A 16,151-nucleotide genomic window follows, 5' to 3' on the forward strand; every position below is an offset into this window, starting at 1 on the left:
TATATAACATGCACGGTGATTTCGTGGCTTATACTTATAAATCACGAATTTTTATGTTTTATATGTTAACCTTTTAACTCGGAGAAACAATAACCGATTATGCATGCAACATCCTTATGCTCTGATACCACTTGTTTGGTTCATATACCTATTATTAGACTCCTCTAATAATGAAATAATTAACTTGTTAATTATTTGTTCTTTAGATCTAGTGCATGCATAACAAAATGAAAGATTTACAAGAAAAACAATGTCCCTTACATTGTTAGGTGTTTCGAAATAATGGGCACAAGTAAGGTCACCTTCCTTCACTTGTTCTTGAGCCAAATATGATGGATGATCCTCCTAAGACTCCAAGCATAGAAGCCACTCCAATAAATTGCACCCAAGATTAATCCCAAAAATTCCTACTAATATTAACTAGATATGTAGTAGAAATATATCCTTAAAAATACTAATGTTCTTGTATTACTACCTCTAATAATATATATGATGAGTATTAGTATTGTAGAGAATTTTTATGAATTTGCATGTGAGGAAAGTTAGAGAGAAGCATGAGCCAAAAACAAGCAAAACTAGTAGTCTAAAATGAGCAACCAAATGCTCATTTTGTAATGCCAAAACCGGTTGGAACTTCCCATGAAGGGAATCTTGTTGCTTTTGTTTTTAGCTCTTGTTTAGCATATGTAGTGTATAGGGAACAATAGTGTAAGATATAGCATGATAAAAGCTTCATATGACAAGTCACTATCATGCTTTAATCCAAACAAATAAAGACAAAAGAGCATCTTGTGCTCTCTTGTTTTGGCCGAAATATTGGTCTTATTTTGGTCCATTTTTGCCTTTTGTCATTTGTCCCACAAATGCTTATAAGTCATATGTTTGACTATCTTACATAATTAATCATTAATGTAATCATTTAACACTTAAATATTACAATTAATAATATAATATACACTCCACTTTTTGAGTAGTATACTACCATTATATCAACATATAATGGGTCCCATAATTACTAGTTAGTTAAAATTACAACTTCTTGTAACTTTAAATAACTAATAACCTCTACCTCGAAACTTATATTTATACCTCAACTAATTTAGTAATATAACACTTAATTACTAAATTTAATCTTATTTAATCACATTAAAATAAAACGAAAAATTGCACTCCCATAATTAAGGAATTAATTAATCTGTATCGCATACAATTAATTAAATATTTATTTGGGCCTCATTCTATAGGTGTGACCTAAAGGGATCAACTGACCACCACCGTCACACGACAGTAATGTCAAACTCTAGTTAGCCAATCATTACCGATTAATGACGGTAAGTCGACTTTATAAAGAGTCATCCCTCATGTATTCTTAGTATGAGATTTAATAATGATATTTAAATCATGTGATCGCACTATTGTTGAGGACACATTTCCCAACATGACTCGGTAGCAGGTAAACCGAGTTGTGTGAATTTGTTGTAGCGTAAGAAAATATGAATCTTATATGATGAGATGGTATGATATGTTTGAGTAGTAATGGTGATATAGAAGTGAATACGGTAACCAGTGACGACTTCTGAATTTAGTTTGGAATCGACACGTGATATTGTTTTGCAGGAACCTTCAATTGATTTTGTATTTCTGACCAAGTACTCAACCTTACTTGACCGAGTGCGAGTGCTTACTAGACCGAGTAGACCTCACTCGATCTAGTTAGGAAGCTATGACGTCGGGGTGTAGCAATTCTCTGCAGATACTCGACGAAATAGCACCTACCCGATCGAGTAGAGGGCACTCGATCGAGTACCCTAGGCGCTCGATCGAGTAGGCTACAGTACAGAGGCTTTTACGGGTTTCTTAAAACCTTTATTTCTTCTCATTCTTCTTATTCTTTCTTCTTCATTCGAACCCTAAGCTCTAAAATCTCTTAAAAGCTCTAATATTCTTGTGGTTGTGGTGATTGATTTGGGTTGTTCTCTTTGTTTAATTTCGTTCTTTTACTTTCCATCTAATCAAGGAATGAATTTCTTCTCTATTTACATGTTTTCATCACTTTTAACCTATTAGAATGATAGAATAGTCCGAAAATTTCTATTCATATGGACAAAAATTGCTTGTAATTGTTGTAATGTGATTCATATACGTCCCTTTCATGATTATTGATGTTAATTGTGCTAAAAATAGAGTAGAAATTGCAAAATTGGAGACGAATTTTTCTAGGGTTTGCAAAATCAAAATTGATTTTGGTTGTTTTCTACATGTTGGATGATGAAATTGTGTACTATATGTTGTATATAACATGTTAGGAGTTGGATTTTGTGGTTTTCACCTTAAAACTTGCCTTAAAACTCCGTCTTAAAAGTGCCCCAAATTGAAATTCGTTTTCTATAATTGAGATTTTGTGTTGGATATGAATGTATATGCAAGAGTTAAACTTTTAATTTAGTAGTGGTGATGTTAATTCTTGATGAATGTGTCAAAATCATTACAGCTGTAGAGACCGTCTGACAAGTTTAATTGAAAGGTTTGCTCATAATGTTGAAACTTGGTGATGGTGTGACACCCTCATTTTTAGCGTTAAATAAACACGTAAATTCTACAGAAAAACTGACAGGATATGTTTGTAATTGGTTCAACTAGATAAAACCTGTAATTTTAAAAACTTTTCTAAACCATTCACAAACATTTCCAAATGAAGAGTGTCAAAACCTGCAAATACTAACAAACTAATTTACATAACATAGCTAAAGTCGCGAGAATATAGTGATACAAACCAAAGTAAAAGAGGGAGACATATGTCCCTCCAAAATATAAACACAACCATATGTTTAAAGGTTTACTACAAAATATAACCAAACTAGGTCCAAGGTTCTTTTGCTCACTAGCTCGTCCGTGTACCCCATCTAATCATCATCAACCTGTCAATCGCATTTTATACAAACACGAAAGCCACAATTCAGTGGGGAGTAACTTCGAGTCCTCCCAGCCACGAAATGTCATAATTAATATAACATGTAAACATAAGAATATGAATACGAATCACACATAGCCTTAGCATATAGATGCTAGACAATCGTGCTTATCATGTGAACAACAATATAATAACACATAGTCCTAGCATGCGAATACTAGACCGACTCATACTACACTATCATGTGAATCCCATAACATCCAGGAATCCAAACTCTATCAACCATAGCCGGCTTGCATCTCACCTTCTATGATTCATAGAATCATCAAACAAGAAAGGACAATATATCAAAGACAGGCATAAGTTCTTAGCACGGTCAATAGTCACTCTGTAACTCGAGTCTATACCACGAGGTACGGAAGGTAATCGGACCGGTATCTTGGCTCAGAGGTTCTATCAAAACTTGGCCAAGACACAACACAACCCTAGTCCTAAATCTGCGCAGACCTAGACATGCGGATACACACCACCGCACCCAAGACCCACAATTTTATAAAACCATGTGAGTACCCTAAGGAGTCCACCAAAGGGTTGGCTAGTACTTAAGCTGACCACTTACTCTCAAAATAAGTAACGAGGTCATGCCCCAACTTGGATATAAACCCACCAAGTCAGGAACACAAAGGCTATTAAGCAGTGAACATATACTCGTCAAAGACTATAAAGGCCTATCTATGACAAACACAACAACCTGCAAGAAGTATTCAATACCAATTCCATTTCAAGCAATATTAACAATATTAAAGGTTTCAGGGAATCTAGGGCCGTTTCTACAATATAAGAAACCATTCAAATCAACCAACAACATATGTGAAATAAAAACATAATAAATGGCCAAAAACAAGAATAAGGCCAATTATCCAATTCACACTATAATTCATCCAACCGAATTTTTACCCGCAACCCCAGCCCTGCGACAGGTACGGGTTCAATCGCGGCTGACCAATCACACAATTGACTAACATCGATTCAGTCAAAGGGACTAAGGGCTCAGTTTTAGGCAAAATCATCCAAACATTGCAATTATCGCTATAAAATTCATTTCAAGCATATTCATTACAATTTCATATCATAACCTATCCTAACATGTGCAAACTACCAATATAAGCATGATTTTACCATCAACATTATATTTACTACTAACATTATTCATTTCAAAAGATTACCCATATGTTACTTATACTAAATATAACATTAATAAACCCGAAACGACGAACAACGCATGAAAAATCGCGAAAACAAGCAACGGGGCCGACCGGCCAACCTGTGGCTGCCGTGGGCTGTATGGGCCTGCTGCCGCCTCTTTGGGCCAATTGGGCCGCCACTCCAATTCCTCCGTTTCTCCGTTTTTGTTCATTTTAACATCGTTTTAAGCATCAATTAATCATTCCCATTTCATTTCCATACTAATATGTGAACTTAAACTTACAAAAGACATGAATTTAACCCATATAATCATGTGAAATAAACCACTCAAATAACATTCACAAAATCATACAAAAAGCAAAGAATGTGACATTAATTCGTCGAGTAACTCGAAATATGTTACCTTAAGCTAAGAATGAGCAATTAGCACCTTGAACACCAAACCCTAATATACATGCTAGCCACAATCTTCAACTATATACGAGTCTCCAAACTCGTCTTCTAAATCTTCACCTAAATAAACAATAAAAACACAATTATAAGCACTAAAATCAAAACCCTAAAAATGGTGGATAAAATAAATTTAGGGCAAATGAATTTAATACATACTAGGATGTTGGAAATGAAGAGAGGATTCCAAATATGTAATCCTTATGAAATTTGGAGTAGAAATGAGTGAATTATGATGAAAATCACCTTAGAAAGCTTAGGTTTTAGTATAGAAATGGTGTTTTTAGTTAGAAGGCTTTAGAATGTTCAAGGAGAGTGAAGTAGGAAAAGAAAAAAAAAACAAAGGGAAGGAAGGGGGGGAGGTGTGCCGCCCAAGAAAGGAAGAGGAGCGGGATTTTAGGCGGAATTTCATTAGTCGGCTTTGGCTCGTTTCGACGATAATTAGAACCGTTCGTCAAATGCAAATTCCGACAATGCCAAAGTTCTTAAACACGAGATTACAAGAAGATTGAGTACTCATATGACGCATTTCCAAAATCGTTTGCCCAATTTTCACAAGACTTGCCATTTTTCCCCGATATACCCTTATTTCGAAATAAAAGGTTTTTACATGGTTTAAACTATTTTTAAACATTTCGAAACTATCAAAATAAATAATTTACTTCAAAATATAATAGAATTATATTTCATTGAATTATTATTACTTCAATTACATAAATATTAAATTCAACTTGATTAGTAAATTACTTCTGCAATATAATAACGGTCCGAAATTACGGAGTGTTACAATCACCCCTCCTTTTAAAAAGTTTCGTACTCGAAACTTAGAAGGAGAAATTATAGTAAACAACATCTTACTAATATAATCATAAGAAAAATATAGGTATCTTTTCAATGAAACGGTGATACTCTTGTTGATCAGACAAAAACATCCACATTTCATATCAAGATATAAAAATATTTCTACACCAATAAATGAGAAAACCCATTATTGGGACGTCTCCAATAACGAGATTTAACACTCATTAATGTTAAAATCATTAAAATCATAAAAGCATTTTCAAAATTTTAGTTTAAAGTTCTATAATAAGAATAATATCTTTACTAATTATGATTAAATACGACCTAGTAACGCGGGAAAAAGAGTAAGAAAAGGAATACCTTACGAGAATAATTCAGGATATTTAGCTAACATAGAAGCTTCACTCTCCCAAGTCTCTTCTTCGACATTTCCACGACGCCGAAGAACACGGACTAGAGGTACCACTTTGCTCCTAAGTTGCTTGTTGGCTTTTTCGAGAATCCGGATTGGCCTTTCTTCAACCGCCAAGTTAGGCTCCAATTCAGGAATCTCTTCTTGGATGATATGGCTAGGATCACTAATGTACTTTCTCAACTGAGAAACATGGAAGACATTGTGAACCTTGCTCAGATTTGAGGGCAATTCTAAACGGTAAGCAGCAGGACCAATCTTTTCAATCACCCGGAAAGGTCCAATATATTTAGGGCTCAGCTTCCCGTTTACGCCAAACCGATTCACCCCTTTCATAGGTGACACTTTAAGGAATACTTGATATTCAACCTCAAAAGAAAGTGGTCGACGACGGACATCAGCATATGATTTTTGACGGTCCTGAGCGGCTTTCATCCGCTCCCGAACGATTTTAACTTGTTCAATGGACTCGGTCACCAAATCAGGTACTAACATTGGAACATTTTGGGTTTGATCCCAACAGACTGGAGTACGGCATTTTCTACCGTACAGAGCTTCATATGGTGTCATTTTAATGGAGGCTTGGTAGCTGTTGTTGTAAGAGAACTCGACTAGAGGTAAACATTTCTCCCAGGAAGTTTGGAAATCTAAGGCACAGGCACGAAGAAGATCCTCTAAAGTTTGAATTGTTCTCTCGGTTTGACCATCAGTGGCGGCGTGAAAAGCAATGCTCATCAATAGTTTACTACCCAAGGCCTCCTGTAATGCAGTCCAGAAACGAGAACAAAATCGAGGGTCCCGATCTGAAACTATATCTTTAGGAACCCCATGATAGCGCTCTACCTCATCCACATAGGCACGAGCTAGAACTTCTAATCTCCAGGTCTCTTTGATGGGAATAAACCGAGCACACTTAGTCAATCGGTCCACAATCACCCAAACAGCATTCTTCCCAGTGGAAGTCCTGGGTAAAGCCATCACAAAATCCATGGAAATAGAAGTCTCATTCATGGAACGGAATTGCTCTTGTCGTGCACGCAAGAACGCTAACTTTCCAAGTCAGAGACAAATTTAAAACAAAAACTATTCACCGACAAGCGTAGAACAAGTTATTAAACGTTTCTAATAACGAGTTCTAACATCCGATCAACATTAAAATCAAAAGAAAAGGTAATCTACTTCAAATTTTCTTTTGTAAAAGCCGAAATAGAAATGAAGGTTTCACCTTTAAACTAAAAGGGGAGTTAAATTCCTGAAATATAATATTAAACTTTGACAAAGGCATCATGATTAGATCAAAGTGAATAGAAATTGGATAAAATTTACAAAAATCTCAGTTTTAGCAACTCAAAACCATGATAAAGAAGTCTATACTCAAAGAACAATTAGAGAATTAAATCGAATTTTCATTTTCCAAATCTTTACAAGTAGGGAAAATTTTGTAATAGTAACATAATTTTTTTTTTTTTTTTTTTTTTTTAATAATGAACCAAAAATGATAGCTTGAAATATTTAGAAAATGTGCGAAATAAAAAGTAAGTTAGACATCAAAGATACAAGTATGCTAAGAGGGTTCAAGCTTAACCAACAAAACAGGTATGATGAACTTCCTAGGGATAAGAATTGAAGTCAAATTTACAAGGATGTCAAAGATAGAGTTTCACATGATACGAGTGTCAAACTTAAAGGAGGAGCAAGATGAAGCGAGGAAATGAGGTATGAACGGTAACGCTCATGATCAAGGAGAAAGGGAAATTAGACAACAAGGAAACGCCATATACTCAAATCTCAGACAACAATGTCATCACTCCACTAAGGAAACAAAGGGTAATAACCAGGTCAGGAAATGATAGGAAATTTAAAAAGGGATATATGAACATGTCAAGATGTGAGCCTAAAAGAGTCGAATCATAAAGATAACTACTTAACAACCAGTAAGAGATATTAGAATTAGGGAGGTATTCAAGACAAGGAAATAATGAGTAAACTTTTATACTTAAGAATCAAATCCAACCAAGGTATGAACGAAAGGGAGGAAAACGATTAATGGTACGAAAGAGGATTTTAAGGCTTAATCCATACGCTTCCTAAAACTTAAGGTTCTCCCTAACAAGGTCACTCCTATTAGGGTATTGTACCTTCATAACAAAACGACAAAATCCCAAAACAAGGGTCAAGGTAAAATAAACGCTCGCTTAAGGGGTGATAAATCGGTTAGATACTTCTTCCACCTATCTTATCACATATTAGGATTTCCCTAAAGCAAATCTACCACTCAAGTATAAAAGCATCTCTTTATCTCAAGCACTCGACACAACCTCAATGTTTTAATCACCAAAGAATGAATTGACAAAGATTTCTCAACAAAGTTCTCAAGGAACAACTAACATCAAATCACATCACCAATCTATACGGGATTGTTAACATCTAAAAATGGGTTTTCTTCCAAATTCATATCCTAAACTTATCTCATGTTTACTCCTAAGGCGACGACGCTCAACCTACTAAGCTTTCAAATCCCAAACATAAACAACAAAGCCAAGTTCTATAACTTTAATCACATAGGCAACTCATTCCTAACACAAAGAATCCATCAATCAATTATACTCACTTTGTCAAGGAACTAGGTATAAGAATCACTAAGTATGTCTCATCACCTTACCTAAGTCTTTCTAACATCACATCCTCTCAAAACCAGGATTAAGGGTCAAACACAAACTATCTCCCCAAAGGTCATAATTTCCAACCAAGGTCAACATTTCTCAAAAGAAATAGTGCTATCAAAAGGCGTTAAGTAAGGATAAGCAAGGAACAAAGGACAAGTTAGGAAATACAAGAGTGATTCACAAGGAGAACTAAAAGAGGATTTAGAAGAAGGGATAAGCATTAAGAAGTAAAGAACAGGGCAAGGTACACAAAGAATGAGAAACATTTTCGAGGAAGTAGAAGCATTCTTCAAAGTTGAACAAATCTTCAATTTCTGGCAATAGGCACCATGTCTTGATCTTCACGTTGATAAGTTCACAGTTATTGATCCAAGGGTACAACAATTATAAAATGACAATCAACAAACATGTTAGTACCAAACAAAGAGCAATCACAAAGAGGCTACAACATAAGGTCCTAAGTCTACCCATCCTACCCATCTCTCAAGTTTGTTATTTTAAGGTCAAGTTATTTATATTGGGGTGCACAAACGTGCGTCGGGAGCAAATATGCTCTGATACCAACTGTGACACCCTTATTTTTAGCGTTAAATAAACACGTAAATTCTACAGAAAAACTGACAGGATATGTTTGTAATTGGTTCAACTAGATAAAACCTGTAATTTTAAAAACTTTTCTAAACCATTCACAAACATTTCCAAATGAAGAGTGCCAAAACATGCAAATACTAACAAACTAATTTACATAACATAGCTAAAGTCGCGAGAATATAGTGATACAAACCAAAGTAAAAGAGGGAGACATATGTCCCTCCAAAATATAAACACAACCATATGTTTAAAGGTTTATTACAAAATATAACCAAACTAGGTCCAAGGTTCTTTTGCTCACTAGCTCGTCCGTGTACCCCATCTAATCATCATCAACCTGTCAATCGCATTTTATACAAACACGAAAGCCACAATTCAGTGGGGAGTAACTTCGAGTCCTCCCAGCCACGAAATGTCATAATTAATATAACATGTAAACATAAGAATATGAATACGAATCACACATAGCCTTAGCATATAGATGCTAGACAATCGTGCTTATCATGTGAACAACAATATAATAACACATAGTCCTAGCATGCGAATACTAGACCGACTCATACTACACTATCATGTGAATCACATAACATCCAGGAATCCAAACTCTATCAACCATAGCCGGCTTGCATCTCACCTTCTATGATTCATAGAATCATCAAACAAGAAAGGACAATATATCAAAGACAGGCATAAGTTCTTAGCACGGTCAATAGTCACTCTGTAACTCGAGTCTATACCACGAGGTACGGAAGGTAATCGGACCGGTATCTTGGCTCAGAGGTTCTATCAAAACATGGCCAAGACACAACACAACCCTAGTCCTAAATCTGCGCAGACCTTGACATGCGGATACACACCACCGCACCCAAGACCCACAATTTTATAAAACCATGTGAGTACCCTAAGAAGTCCACCAAAGGGTTGGCTAGTACTTAAGCTGACCACTTACTCTCAAAATAAGTAACGAGGTCATGCCCCAACTTGGATATAAACCCACCAAGTCAGGAACACAAAGGCTATTGAGCAGTGAACATATACTCGTCAAAGACTATAAAGGCCTATCTATGACAAACACAACAACCTGCAAGAAGTATTCAATACCAATTCCATTTCAAGCAATATTAACAATATTAAAGGTTTCAGGGAATCTAGGGCTGTTTCTACAATATAAGAAACCATTCAAATCAACCAACAACATATGTGAAATAAAAACATAATAAATGGCCTAAAACAAGAATAAGGCCAATTATCCAATTCACACTATAATTCATCCAACCGAATTTTTACCCGCAACCCCAGCCCTGCGACAGGTACGGGTTCAATCGCGGCTGACCAATCACACAATTGACTGACATCGATTCAGTCAAAGGGACTAAGGGCTCAGTTTTAGGCAAAATCATCCAAACATTGCAATTATCGCTATAAAATTCATTTCAAGCATATTCATTACAATTTCATATCATAACCTATCCTAACATGTGCAAACTACCAATATAAGCATGATTTTACCATCAACATTATATTTACTACTAACATTATTCATTTCAAAAGATTACCCATATGTTACTTATACTAAATATAACATTAATAAACCCGAAACGACGAACAACGCATGAAAAATCGCAAAAACAAGCAACGGGCTGACCCGAGCCAACCCAGGGCTGCCGTGGGCCTGCATGGGCCTGCCGGGCCTGCTGGGCCAATTTGGCCGCCACTCCAATTCCTCCGTTTCTCCGTTTTTGTTCATTTTAACATCGTTTTAAGCATCAATTAATCATTCCCATTTCATTTCCATACTAATATGTGAACTTAAACTTACAAAAGACATGAATTTAACCCATATAATCATGTGAAATAAACCACTCAAATAACATTCACAAAATCATACAAAAAGCAAAGAATGTGACATTAATTCGTCGAGTAACTCGAAATATGTTACCTTAAGCTAAGAATGAGCAATTAGCACCTTGAACACCAAACCCTAATATACATGCTAGCCACAATCTTCAACTATATACGAGTCTCCAAACTCGTCTTCTAAATCTTCACCTAAATAAACAATAAAAACACAATTATAAGCACTAAAATCAAAACCCTAAAAATGGTGGATAAAATAAATTTAGGGCAAATGAATTTAATACATACTAGGATGTTGGAAATGAAGAGAGGATTCCAAATATGTAATCCTTATGAAATTTGGAGTAGAAATGAGTGAATTATGATGAAAATCACCTTAGAAAGCTTAGGTTTTAGTATAGAAATGGTGTTTTTAGTTAGAAGGCTTTAGAATGTTTTAGGAGAGTGAAGTAGAAAAAGGAAAAAAAACAAAGGGAAGGAAGGGGGAGAGGTGTGCCGCCCAAGAAAGGAAGAGGAGCGGGATTTTAAGCGGAATTTCATTAGTCGGCTTTGGCTCGTTTCGACGATAATTAGAACCGTTCGTCAAATGCAAATTCCGACAATGCCAAAGTTCTTAAACACGAGATTACAAGAAGATTGAGTACTCATATGACCCATTTCCAAAATCGTTTGCCCAATTTTCACAAGACTTGCCATTTTTCCCCGATATACCCTTATTTCGAAATAAAAGGTTTTTACATGGTTTAAACTATTTTTAAACATTTCGAAACTATCAAAATAAATACTTTACTTCAAAATATAATAGAATTATATTTCATTGAATTATTATTACTTCAAATACATAAATATTAAATTCAACTTGATTTATAAATTACTTCCGCAATATAATAACGGTCCGAAATTACGGGGTGTTACAGATGGCATGTATTAAGTTGCCTTTCTATGAACATATATGAATGTTTCACATGTTATCAAGTATATATATGTGGAGTAGCGTTTGATCCATGTTTTGGATAATCGTAGTAGTCGGATAGATCATATTCATTCATGCTAAAATTTTCATAGCTATAGAGATCGTCTGAGTTACTATAAACTGAATTTATGTATCAAATTGGGAATTTGTTGGTGAAAGTGTGTACCTAGATGATTATTCAATGTTCAGTTGTGTAAATTCTATGTTTTAAGTGCCTATGCAAGTTTGTTTAAATTGTATGCTGAAACAGATGACGAGACTAAACATAGGGACCCGTCAGAGTAAGAGGGGGAGGGCTTCACTGCCCGAAGTTGGGGAAGGTAGTGGACCCGTGGTACCCAGTGTACCGGAATACCCTTCGGTGGTGTTTGTAGACTTTAAACAGAGGGAGAGATTTGTGGCGTTGCAGAAACGCAAGATGATACCCACCCGTTGTGTGGATACCACACTTCTTGATGAGTTGGGAATTGAGACGGATGTCCGTCATATCTTTGAGACCCTGGGGTTTATGGGGTTGTATCGGTTGAGGAAGCATTCCTACCCTTTTCTGACTTTGGAGTTTATGAGCTCGTTTAATTGCGAGCCAGCTGCACAAACTGCTGGGTTCCGTCATATGAACACGAGTTTCATGTTGACCATGGACCTTTTTGCTTCTCACCTTAGGTTGGCCAAGCCTCCTAAGGATTCCATTAGTGAGATTCCATCTGAGTGCGGTGTTTGCCGCCTTATGCCTTGTCTTTCCGGAAAGTCAGCTCCCACCTCCAGCAACATGTTGATTAATGATGTTCAACATGTTACATTGAGGATCTTCCTTCGTTCTATTTCGAACCTTCTTTATGAGAGGCCGGATATGAGTAAGCTGAATAATCATGAACTGTTGCTTTTGATGTCTTATCTTAACCCGGAGCGGGCCGAGAGGGTGGTCTTCAATGCTCCTGCCATGGTTTGTGCTAGCCTGGCCTTGATGGCTACTTCTACCACTCGGCACTTGAGTTGTGGTGCTCTTGCCAACCGGTTAGCTGAAAAGCTAGCCTCCTTTAAGGCTTCTTATGAGTACGTTCCCCTAGCCACGCCGGTGCCTACTATGGACAGAGACTACTAACTCGACCTGGAATAGTTGAGAATTTTAGCCGACGGTAGCCTAGCTTGGAGAGTATGAGGTATGAGCTGGATGAGGATCTCGGCTCCTGAGCATCTCCCACCGACAGAGCCGTTAGACCCGGTGGTGATATTTGTTGATTCTGATGAGGAGGAGCAGGATGATGATGTGCCTCGGCAGTTGGAGACATACCTCATTGATGACACGATCCTTTAGGTGATGCCCGAGCCGAAGAAGGGGGAGAACGTGGCAGCAGTAGAGGAGAGAGCCAGGTTGGGGAGAGGACCTCGTCGAGTGAGGGAGAGGACAGCTGAGACTACACCATGGTCAACAGCACCCTTTTTCTTGTTACCCCTACCTCGATACCCCGGAGACGCATTCGAGCTGCTTGGCAGAGAGAGTGTCATCCACTTTGACACTCCGGAACATGCATGAGATAGCGTATGCTTAGGGGATTGGGACCGAGAGACCACACCCCGTGTGGTGGAGCGGAGTTGGGGATTGTAGTGGGGTTTTCCACTATTACGGGGTAGACCAGACGGCATAGGGGACACCATAGTCCTTTGCTTTTGGTGGCTTGACCCCATGGTATGTGAGTCCTGGAGCTGTGGCAGTGGTTGATGCGGGTATTGGGTCATCGGGAGCAGGCACCTCGGGAGAAGATGGTGGTGGAAATGAGATGATGGATGAGCAGCAGCAGCAGCAACATGAGTGATACTCCTTTTTCTTTCTTTTGTTTATGGTTGATGATGTTGGATGATGGTAGTCGTTCTTAGTTGGAAAATTTATTTTGGTTTGTATGGATGGCCATAAGGCCGGATTTGCTTAGTTTGAACTTGTTTACAGGATTTTGGGGGTCGGGTTTTCATCCCGACTCGCGCGTATGTGACGTTTTATATATATATATATATATATATATATATATATATATATATATATATATATATATATATATATATATATATATATATATATATATGTATGTATATATATATATGTATATATATATATATATATCTATGGTGTTATGACAGGAATTTCTAAGGTTTTGACATGTGGTTACTCGACAGAGTGACCCACACTCGGGCGAGTAGCTGCAGGTGTGACAGGAATGGGGTATTCTGACCTCGGGCTACTCGATCGAGTAGCCAAGACACTCGATCGAGTAGTGGGCACTCAATTGAGTACCTTATATACTCGATCGAGTAGCACTGTTACAGGAACTTTTCGTTAATTAAAATTTTTTAATGGTTATATAATTACATGTTTTGGTGTTTAACATGGTTATTGATTATTAGTAACATGTCTGAACCGTTAATTTCATATGTGGGAAGTCGTGTTTGGATTTTGAATGCGTATTCATAACAAATAGTGGAGTAGTAGTTGGTTCTTATTGCATTCATTTTACATCCGTAATGTCTACTAATTATATTTCACCGGAGTTGTGTCCTTCCATATACAAATACATATGGTATATACATGAATTCTTGATGGTGGCTAGTTATCCGAATATGGTTGTACATGTTTTTATGGTTTAATGGTTGTATGCTTAATGGTTAATGTCAATAATGAATAATATGGGTTGGATATATGTCAAGATGTAATAGTAAGTGATACGTGCCTAATGTATAGTCTTTTTAGCCTATTTCAGCACGTATTTCTATGCATTTTTATATTATTTTTATGGTATTTTGCCCCGAATTGGCTACTTTGGTTCGTTTTGTCCATTTTGTAGAAATGAACGCGAAAGTAGTGGAATCGTACTCTTTTTCGTCCTTTTTGCATGCATTTAGAGGAGACGGGATTTTTGAGAGTGAGATACGGTGTTTGGAAGCGTCATGGCACGGATTACGAGGCATTAAGGCGCGGACTCGAGCTGAAATGAAGTCAAAGTACTCGATCGAGCTGTTTTACCACTCGATCGAGTGGTTTCTACGTCCCAGAGTGGTCGATCGAGCACTTTGTACTCGATCCTTAACTTGCAGAAAGACCATCTACTCGATCGAGGACTTTTCTGGTCGATCGAGTAGTTTTGGTTGAGGATTTGGTCGATCGAGTGGTTTTAATCCACTCGATCGAGTGGTTTTGATGGTTATGGGCTTTAATCAGCCCGTGTGAATGTTTATTCCGCTAAACTTATTTACTTTGCTATTTAAGCACGCTTTACTAGGTCATTAGGACTATCTAGCTTTTATCTTAGTCAGTTTACATAAAACTTTTATTGCGTACTTCATTCTTCTTGACTGTAACCTTGTTTTGGGATTATTATTGCTCGGATTCGATTGTTCTCTACGCCGGATTCACATTGATTGTAATTCCTTCTCTTCCTTTAATAATAATTAACCTTTTGTTTGCTTTAATTCTTTGTTTGTCTCATTATTTCTTCTGCCCTAATTTCTCTTTTATGCGATTTATTGTTTATTTCATAATGTTTATTGCTGGGAATTTAATTGTTGTTAGTTTAATTAGCGACATGAGTAGCTAAACCCCTTTCATGTTGGGATTAGGGGATCTGCGGTAGAAATGTGACGATGTAGTAAATGAATTAGATGAATTAGTTGTGAGACCCTGTCACCATAGCAATTTAATTGTATTTATTCGACGTAGTTGAGTGCACGCTTATATGACATCCTTTAATCTGTCTAAAATTACTCCTAGATCGAAAGATTGGACTAAATAGGCCTGTTATGAACAGTAGACTACCCTGATGAGGATGAAATTTAAGTTAGTGGTAATTTAGGATAGGAAGTGGACCGAAAGGACCTTTCAACATCCGTCTTACATTAATTCGTCTGAGTCATTTACAGCTGAGTCACTGGACTACCGTAGTGAACCGAATTCCCGACATGTCCCTCTTTATCAGATAGTTTAATCTTATTTCCTTGCTTTTACTGCTCTTTACTTTATTTCTCTTCTTTTAAATCTCGTAGTTTAGCAACCAATTCAAACAACCCCCATTTGTTACCTTAAGATTAGAATTAGGCAACTGATAATTGCACTGCCTCCCTGTGGATTCGATACTCGACTGCCTCTACTACATTTTAGTTGAGACCGTTAGGTTTTATCTTTAACAGGGTACACGATAGCCGTGTCAAATTTTGGCGCCGTTGTCGGGGAGGCAATTGTTTAAATTATTAGTTGTTTTATTTTTAGTCTTTCTTTTAGTTTAAGGGGCATCCGTTCCT

The sequence above is a fragment of the Silene latifolia genome, chromosome Y (assembly GCF_048544455.1).
Source record: "Silene latifolia isolate original U9 population chromosome Y, ASM4854445v1, whole genome shotgun sequence".
NCBI lineage: Eukaryota > Viridiplantae > Streptophyta > Magnoliopsida > Caryophyllales > Caryophyllaceae > Silene > Silene latifolia.